We start from the raw sequence: 9,770 nt of genomic DNA, 5'->3' as shown, positions 1-9,770 counted from the left end.
AGGCGTGTGTTGAATTTCTCTTTGACCCTCACGGTGGAATAAACAGGAAGCGACGAGCACCCAGCCCGGGCTCGGCACTTGCCTTTGTTGTGGGGTCCGCTTTGCTCAGTCGCTAGGAGGCTTCCCCGCGACCCCTACCGGGTGCGCCGCCCGGGGTGGCTTTGGGGGCGCGCCCCGTAAGTACGCGACTGGAAGACAGTGGGTTCTGTTCAGGTTAATTCAGTGTGGTGACGGAGAGGGCATTTGCTTGTTTCAAAACTTTTTTTTTTTTTTTTTTTTTTAAACTGGAGAAGGAAGAGGCTTCCCTTTGAGGCAGAGATTTTCGGGAGGACGACGTGGACGCGTGGTGGGTGGGTGGCACCTGGAGAAGGCGCGCCAGTGCCCTGGTTCTGGGTTTAGCTGGCGGGGCACCGTGTCGCCGGTCAGAACAGCGAGGAACTCTTTAAAGTAAGCAGGGCTTCCTTGCTCCTAACCGGGCATAGGAATGATTGCTGAGTGGCATTGGCCACGTAAGCTAGCTTAATTTTTGTTTTCCCCAGAGTCTTTTAATTAGCTAGAACTGGATAATTTTGATTTGCTTCTTTTCTCTTTCTCTATGTCCCAACTATTCTCTTGCCTTTCTCGCTTTGCAATTACTTTGGCAACTTATCCCCAGACCCCACTTATGATTCAGTGCTACTTTCTAAATGTTAATTAAGATTGTGGTAGGTATTCATTGATGACCTACTATGTACTAGGCATTGTGAGCTGTGAGGTGAGATGAGCTGTTACAGAATGTTGATTCCGAGAGCTACTATTAGTAAGTTTCTTGCAGTGGAGGTGGGTAGAGATGATGAACAGCCTTGGTCCTTAAAAATATGTGGGTCCTGTGGCTGGTGTGGAGGTTGTGGCTAGTACTAGGAAACTTCCCTTTAAAATGGCCCTTTCCCCTTGTTTGGCTAGCCAAGAAAGCTTTTCTTCCATTTGTATCCCTCCTAGAGCTTCTGGATTGAGCTCGGAATTAACAGGGAAGGTTCTGTAGAGTGTGCTCTGAGAAACTGCCATTGCATCAAGATATGTTCTGCATTTTGTATAAAACTATTTAGTCCTTTCTAATATTTATATTGAGTTTATGGTCATCTGTACATCTGCCTTTGTACTCTACACAGTTTTCTCTTGCAACATATTCTTTATGTTCAGTGAAGAATCATAATGTCAAACTTGAGTCATTACAGAGACAAATGAGATCTGAATATTACCCATGCACATATATTCAGTTATAATATTTGGTTTCCTATCGACCTTGGAATGCCATTTGATGGCCCTTGCAAAGCAGTGCTTTTTAAAACATAGGGGTAAATTCCTCATGATCTTTGGAAGCTTAATTCTTTTAAGAGCTTCATTTTGCTGTTGACATTGAACACACTGTTAGGAATTAGGGCCAAGACTGTAAATGCTGGTAAGGATTTGCTGTAATGGAGTTAGTTGTAGCTACCTTCCTCCCTTGTTTTAAAAGACCCTTCTAATTTCTTAATGTTCTTTTATTGCCCCGGGAAGAGTTTGTTGTCACTGGCCATGGTTCTAGTTCATGTAGGTTTGTATTTACTATGGAGAAGACTTTTCCCAGCAGGGTTTTAGGGCTGTCTCTTGGATCCTTCTGGTTTGCATGACCACGGTCCTGCAGAGGAACCCAGCTAGTGCCACCTGCTTATTAAGGGATTTTGTGCCAATTTGTTGGCACATAATTTGAGAATCAAAGTCCCTCCCCCGCCTTGTCCCCCGCCAGAGTATATACATACATAGACAGATATTTCCCCCTAACTGCTGACGGTGTTCTAAGAATAGTTTTCTTGCCTGGCGTGCTGAGAGCAAGGACCCATCTGCAGAGGTGTTTACAATTTGGGACTGTGCTGTAGTCTTGGTTGACTTAGCAGCCTGGCAGAACAGCCTTGTAGCTCATGGGACACTGCCTGTTTTTCATCTGGGCTGCTGGAGGGGCAATTCCCAGCTGGACAGGGGAACATAGGTGAGAATGACTTTTGCTCTATGAGGGTAGTTTCTGTCCTGATGTCAAGTGGAGACCCCTAGGCTCTGTCTAGATCCCTTCACTGTAGCCTAGCTAGCAGTCACCCTGTGGTCTAGGCATGAGATGACTGCTCTATGTCATCATGTGAAACCCAAGTACTCTCAGGGCTGGGGCAGTGACACGTGCTGTTGTGGCTGGTCAGATCTTTCTGGTAGTCCTTGCCATATTTCTTGTCACCTTTCATCATCTAGGCTTGTGGAGTTTCTATGATGTGTCTGTCCTTTTGGGTAAGAGTTAGTAGAGAGGAAAGAATACTCAAGGAGCAATAGTTGTAAGAAACATCATTTCATATTAACCTGGAAAGTTTTTAGAAACATTAAACATACTTGATGTAGACACATGGGTATTAAATATAAACAGAAGCAAAATCTCTATGTAGTCCCATCTTGCCCTTTTCTCCCTTCTTCCTTCTCCCCTTCTTCCTCATTCTATCCTTGCTCCCTTCTTTCCTTCCTTCCTTCCTGTCTCAGAAAACTCTTCTGGAAGCCATTATTTTTTGGTGTCAAAGTGACTTTCTGCCTACATGGGATTTGTTAGTCTAGAATTACACCTTGACCTATATTATGGGTGTTCATGGAACGTAAATCTTAAGTTTTAAAATAGGAATGTAAAGCTTCTTCCTACTATTTGGAAATTTAGGCCACAAGACCTGCCTACATTTTAGGGAGATTTTTTTGTGTGTGGCATTATTCACTTTACTGTTACGCAACTAAAGCAAACAGTCCCAAGCACCTGTACTATTAATTGCTACAGAAATATTGGATTCATATTCCCAGCGACTATTGTTTTTTTCCCTCTATCATAGGAGGAATTGAAAATAGTGTTTGTGTTGTCTCTTATCCATGTGATTTAAGTATGGATTGTTTTTCTCTGAATTTCCACTAAAAATGGCACTTTGGCCTTTTAAGCTGTTTTTGTGAGGACTTTTCTTTCCACCAGGCTTGTTTTCCAGATAGGTCTTGGAAATTACGAAGAACATAGCTATAATTTCTCTCTTGATTGGCAGCTGAGAGCTTTCCCGGACAAAAATAAGGCTACACTGTGCCAAATGGTTGACTTTTCTAGAATAAAAACTCTAAAGGGTATGCAAAAAGTCCTCTGGTTAATATATTGGCATTCCCAGAACCCACTAAAACTCCGGCAGCCTTCCAGACACCACTTAATGAGGATGCAGAATGTCTGGCTCAAATCCCCATGAGCAGAAGGGGGTGGGGAGCTGATGTCCACACCCTTTATTAATTTTTAATGACTGTACTTTTGTTTTGCAGATTTTGCTCCGTACCCCCCTCATGACTGACCCCCACCATGCCACCCCCCTCCCCCATCCATTTATTTACTCATTTACTTGGCATTGGAAAAATGTTGAGACTTTCAAGGTTAAGAATCCTGCTGAGGGATCATTTCTGTTTGCATAGGTTCTTTTGTTGTTGCTTTTCTTTTTCTCCCCTCCTCCCTCTTTTTTAGAAGAGGAAGAGAGAAAAGGAACAGAAAAAGAGATGACAACTTTTTTTTTTTTTATGATGCTTTATTGTCTGCTGGAGGAGAACCATTTACGAAACTTTAAGTTTGTCAGACAGTTTATATGACAGTGCAAGTTGGTGCTTGCCAAGCTCCAGACAGATTGCTAATGTTACATGACAGGGATAAATAAATTACCGCTGTCTGCAACACGCTTGCACTGCAAACGCACTCTGCAGCCGGCGGTCGGGCGCTGCGCACCCAGGGAGCCTGTTGGATGTGCAGCTGGGAGGAAGGCCTCTGCCTATTGCCTAGAATTCTGTGACTTGGTTCGGAAATGAAAAGGGTGTGTCTCTCGCTTTTATTTTTGGCAGTGCTGCAGGGCAGCAGAATGCACGTAGCAGCTGTGTGTCCTTCGTTTTGCTAGGCAGCTCTGCCCCCTCGCCTTGCCCTTCCCCTTCCTCCTCTCACCCCAGCACATTCTTCCCTGTGCACCACGGGGCATGGCACCTAGTCTTCCTCCCAGGGACCTGCTGTGGAAGTAACTAAACTTTGTTCTCAGCTGCTTAGGCCCTATGTTTTCTCAAAGCCAAGTTTCAAGCTGTTTACGGTTGCGTTCTTTCTGCAGGTGCAGACATTGAGAACAAATTGTCTGAGATAAGTGTATGTGTGCTGCCCTGGGAGGGGGCTGGGTGGCACTCCTTGGGCATAATGTACTTTCATCTCTGGCAATTTGGATAGTCAGCTGGCAGAGTGACAGGTGTAATGAACTTAATGGTCTTGCTCTAGTTGTTAGCGGACACACTGCTCATATTACAAAGCCACCTCCTAAGTTGGGCCCCTGCCAAATGACTTACTCTTCCCTTTGCAGACAAGATTCAGGGCTTGGACTACTCCAGTGACGTTAAGGTCAGGAATTGGGTAGGTGTGAGCAACATCTGTGTGTCCTCATCCACACGGTCCCTTTCTCTGCAAAGTAGAGCCATTGCATCCATTTTGCAAAAAGAATCCATCCCATCTGCCTCTGGCTAGTCATCCCTCCTTGAGAGGTGTGGCAAGCATCCTCTGTGTAGGTGTGTGGACTTCTTGCCCCTGGCATTCACAGAATGGCAGGTTTCCTGCTGTGCCTAGTCAGTTCCTGTGCACAGCTACCATTCTGCAGAAGTGGGCTTGGGCCTATGGCTGGTGGAGGCTCAACCAGGCATTGTTTTCATTGTCTGTGGCCCCACAGGCCTGCAACGTCTGCATAGAGTTGGGGAGGGGATTTCCATAGTAAAATCTCACTGCTTCCGGAAGGAAGGCAAGAGTGGAGAGCCCACGGCAGGAGGCCAGGCTGCTTTTGGAAGGGCTCCTGGACCTCTGGCGGGCCCTCCTCCACCAGGGTACTTGGTCACAGAATAGTAGCAGCAGTTCCAAACACTTGCATAGCACTGACTATGTGCCAGGCTGCTCTTAGTGTTGCACACATATGAACTAATTTAGTCCTTAGTGCAGCCCTCCTGTGACATCTGTACTGCTACCATCCCCAGCTTTCAGGAAGGCAATAGGAAGCCCGGAAATTGCCCAGTCACACCTCTTGTAAATAAAGGGTGGAGTCAGTAGGAGGAAGCCCTTGCATTCTCTCTTTTGGGGTCTGGGCTTTGACTCCAGGCTGCCTGAAGCTGGGCCCAAGTCAGAAGTTCATCAGAGATCATTCATTTACCAGCTGGGAGGGGGAGGATAGTACCCTTTCTGTCCCTTTCTTCTTCCTTCCTGCCTTCATCTGTAACTGATTATACCCCCCCTCACCTCCAGTCCCCATTCTTATTTCTAGCTTCTGCTTTCTGTGCCTGTCTTGCTGGTGACAAGAGCCTGAGTTTTGAGAATTAGGCCATTGGTGGCTTTGTTTTGTCCACATTGAACCTTGAGTCCCTTGAAAGACAGATGAAATAAAATCAGCAGCAGTTTTATTGCCTGAGGTATTCTGTGCCATTCCTTAAAAACCTCTTCTGTTTGTCTTGTCTGGGTATAGATTGTGGGAGCATTAGGACCTATTTTCTGGAGGGTGAACTGAGGCCATTGGAGGAGAAGCCCTCTCTGCTGTGAGTCTGGGGATGAGGCTGGATGAGGTCCTACTTAGTTGTTTGTTCACTCAGAAGGATCCAGCTCACCCCAGTTTGTGGAATGCTACGGTTTTAGTTTTGTTCCCCAAATGTGCTTCCCACATTTGGGGGAAAAATGAAAAAATAATCATATCTTTAAGATTTTCTATTTTGCTCCATGAGGGCATAGATTAATCATCCATGCACATCACTGTGTACTTTTCATGAAATATAGTCTGTCTTGGACAAACCTAACTGTTTGAGATTATGAAACCTAAAGTGAGTTCAGTTTGCAGGAGATCCAGATTTACTTGGGTCTGACAGGATAGTTCTTCAGGTGTTTGCAAACCTTCCCATGGCAGTGGGGCAGGGAATGGAACCCATCACAGCCCCTGAATTAAGCCAGGTGACTGGGGTGGTGCTGTCCCCTATATGATATGGTGCCCACACAATGTATGGTACTTGATCCCAGCAGTCACCTGGATGGGGTTGGACAAGTGCTGTTCTCCTTGGGGTTGAGGCAGTGCAGGCCTCTGGAAGTTCCTGTTCTGGTCTGTGCTCTGTCCCCCCCATCTCCACAGCGTTGAGCAGCCATGTTTTCATGTGGTGTGTCCCAGAGTGCATCATAGTCATCAACCCCCAGGATGCGCCCGTCACTGCCTGTGTGGCAGGTGTGAGCACCACCTGTCAAGGACAGACGTGGAGGCCAGGTACCCTGGCCACCAGTCCAGCTCTGCCCACTCTAGTTGAACCTAGACTTTTTATTCTACAGAGTCTTTTAGGCTTGCTGAACCCATCGTCATAGATCTAGGCTCTGAAATTCTTTTTTTCCTGATTATATTCTCACTGAAGATAGTTTGGAAAATGAAACGAAGAAAAAAGAAACAAAGAAGAAAATAAAAATGACTAAAATTACCTTTGATTCTACTACCTTTAGAAGACCACTGTTAATAGTTTAGTAGATTCTTTCTAGGCTTATTTACTGATTAAGTATAAAATCATGTATAGAATTTGTATATGTTTTCAGACTTAGCATTTAATCCTGAACATTTTTTCATGTAATTTAAATATTCTCCAAGAGTACCACTGCTGATAACTATAACATTCTACTCTATGGTCATATTATTATTTTTTAAAAATTTGTTTTGGGACGCTATTACCATTTTTCTCTATTATAAATGATACTGCGTTGAACATTTTGATTACATCCTTTGGATAGATTCCTAAAAGGGACGTTCATGGGTACAAGAACTTTTAGAGGGTCCTCCAAAAGTTATCACCAGCTTGCTTTTCAGAAAGCATGAGGCATTTTGCATTCCCACAGATATGAGGGTGGCTCACCCTTGCCAGTATCAAATATTATTACAAAACTGTGCAAATTTGGCAGTAAATGTTATGATGTTTAAATTTTCCTTTCCATCTTTTTGTTACAAGAATCTAGGTCTATATCATCTGGATCACAAGTGAAGAGAGTTCTGCTGTTTGCCAGAGTTTTGTTATGGGCAAGTACAGTGATGTTTGTGGATGATCTCCTCAGGGACGGAGAAGACCTTTGTGCTAGTTTACTTTTATTTTTTATTTTTTTTAAGTTTATTTATATATTTTGAGAGAGAGTGTGTGTGTCAACACACATAGACACACTTATGCACAAGTGGGGGAGGGGCAGAGAGAGGGAGAGAGAAAGAATATTAGCAGGGTCCATGCCCAGTTTAGAGCCCGAGGTGGGGCTCAATCCCAAGAACTGTGAGATCCTGACCTGAGCAGAAACCAAGAGTTGGCTGCTCAACCAGCTGAGCTGCCCGGGCGCCCCAGCCTTTGTGCTATTTTAAATTGGAGATACATTCTACTTAGGTAGGTTAAGGACACTAAACAATCTACTATATTTTAAAATAAAATTAGAGGATTTTATGGCCAAGAACTGCACCTGGTTTTCCCACCATCTTCACCCTACCCGCTGAGGGTAACTTGGACTCGCAGGGGAGAAGTGGGGACCAGGAGAGAAAGTGGATTCAGTAGCTAGCTGCTGGAAGATGGTGTGCCATCTTGTTCAGTCACTTCTCTCTGTTTGAATGACTACTTTCTGAGACCACACTCTTCCCTAGCTTTGTCCCCTAGGATGCTGACATAAAATTCTCTTAGGTTTTACCTGATGGCTGATGCTCAACACTTGACGTGGGTGCCTCTGCAGAGGGCACTCACTTCCTCCCTTCCATAGATCTGGCAGAGTCTTCTGCTTCCAGCAGAGGCCTGCGCCCTTTCAGAGTCACATGCTACTATTAACAGTGTCTGGCCTCCTAAGCTGATTGCTCCTGAAGCTTGAGAGAAAAGAAAAATCATTTTAGGAGGTTTTTGATTAACTAAAGGCAAATCAGTTTTGTATTCTTTGAAAGGCAGCCTTTTCAGCTGAGAGGCTGGGATGGGCTGGCTGGAGGGGAGCCCATTCACAGGGCTGGTTGGAGGAAGCAAGATGTAATACCCGCATCTTGGGGGCTAGTCCCATTTTGCTTGTTATGTTCACATGCACCTTCATGCATCCATTTGTTCAGCAGCTGTGAGGGCTTACTGTGCTCTGGGGTGTATGCTGGGAGTGTGCCTCATCTGTGGCATGGCCTAGTGAGCAGTGTGCGAGATCCACAGGGCCCAGGTGGGCACCGTCCTCTCCTCTGTGCCGAGGTGAGTTGATCCCTGGCACCACAGGCATGGATGGTGCCAGGCTCTGCGTGGGCATTTGTCTCTTGGCCTGCATCACTCCCTTGCTGGCCATGCCGTCAACCCCATGCTGCATTCTAGGTATAAACCCACTCTTGCCATGGCTGGCAGTGTGGATGGTGCCAAGACCTTGGAGATGGAGTATGCAGAAAACTGCCAGTGGGTGGCAGGGCTGGTTGGTGGCCACACAGGTGGTCTGACCATAAGGGGTCAGGCAGTATCTTTAGGGGAGCAGCTTGTGCTGGTCCCTTTCTGCAATTGGGAGGGAGGCTCCCAGACAGTTGCGTGCTAGTGATGTTATTGAATAGTTTGCTGGAACATTTACTCAGGGCATTTTGGGTGACTGAAAAATACACCTTGTGTACTTTCCCCCTGTTTGCTGTTGGCTGGTGTGTGCGGGTCTGACAGACTTTTGTTTAATTTGACCTTCCTGCATTTGGCTTGTTCCTTCAGCAGAATGAGAAAATGCCAGACTGTTTTTTCTAGGAGGGATAGAGGGCCTTTTTGGACATAATGCATGCGTTATTTTAAAGGTAGAGGTAATGTTTACCGTTGGATGGCTTGGGTGAATGTTTGTTTTTCTGCTACTTCAGCTATTAAGATAAATATTGTACCCTTACAGAACTTAGCTTTCATCCTATTCATATTTAAATGTGAGATTCAGAATCTTTATTTCTAAACTAGAGGTAGGTCCTGGGACTTAATTTTTTTTTAATCTGAAGAGTAATGTAAAAATAATAAATATTATATATATACACACATATATATATATACAGTCATAACTACATAATTATTAGTAAATTTAATCCAGAAAAATCATATTTGTTTTCTGATAAATACAGTGGGACATTAAATGGAGTTGGAATTATTTAATGGAACTCTTAGTGCATTACTTTGCAATGTGAATGCATCCTTTTATTGTTATAACATGGTTTATATATTGGGTTTTAAAAATTGGGGCATATTTGTGTGCCTAAGGGGATGGCTCCCACTCTGGCATCTGCCATGTAGCAGGCCTTCCACTTGGCCCGCCTGAGGAAGCAATGTCAGGGCAAAAACGTGGGCCTGAGCACACTGTCTGCTGCACTCTGCTGTCCACACTCTGCTGTCCAGTGTGTGTGGAAGTATCTGAGTAGACGTGTTATGAGGGGGGTGCTGTATCTTCTGAGCTCTCGTCTGACTGAACCCTTGGGAGGCTGCATGACCTTGGGAAGATCAGTTTGCTCTTCTCTAAAACAACTATTTGCCCACCTCTTAGGTTTTGAAAAGGATTAAGTAAGATAATGCTTATGCAAACCAGTTGGGAGAGGCTCAGTGAACTACCATGGTGAGTGCCCAGTAAATGGCAGCTGTCATTAAGTCAGCTAAGGATTTGTGAGGCATCTGCCCAGCCTGGTATGGAGACCCAGCTCCTGCCTCTGTAGACTATGTGTACAGGAAGCAGCCAGCAAATAAGA

The 9,770-nt window shown here is 45.0% G+C and overlaps 1 protein-coding gene across 19 annotated transcripts in view; it reads left to right on the top strand.

Moving 5' to 3' along the window:
* Positions 1 to 9,770, top strand: part of LDLRAD4 (low density lipoprotein receptor class A domain containing 4) — a 442,107-nt gene that overhangs the window by 1,191 nt on the left and 431,146 nt on the right. For 2 of the 19 annotated variants that reach the window (XM_027068402.2, XM_053206363.1), the window contains exon 1: positions 37 to 176. The exons of 15 other annotated variants lie outside the window; for them this stretch is intronic. The gene's annotated coding sequence lies outside the window, so the exon portion shown is untranslated. Of the gene's footprint in view, positions 1 to 36; positions 448 to 9,770 lie in introns of those variants that run through there. 2 more of the 19 variants (XM_053206360.1, XM_053206356.1) reach the window with 2 other exon arrangements.

Source organism: Acinonyx jubatus, chromosome D3 (genome assembly GCF_027475565.1).
Source record: "Acinonyx jubatus isolate Ajub_Pintada_27869175 chromosome D3, VMU_Ajub_asm_v1.0, whole genome shotgun sequence".
Lineage (NCBI taxonomy): Eukaryota > Metazoa > Chordata > Mammalia > Carnivora > Felidae > Acinonyx > Acinonyx jubatus.
This window is presented reverse-complemented; position numbering and strand designations above follow the sequence as displayed.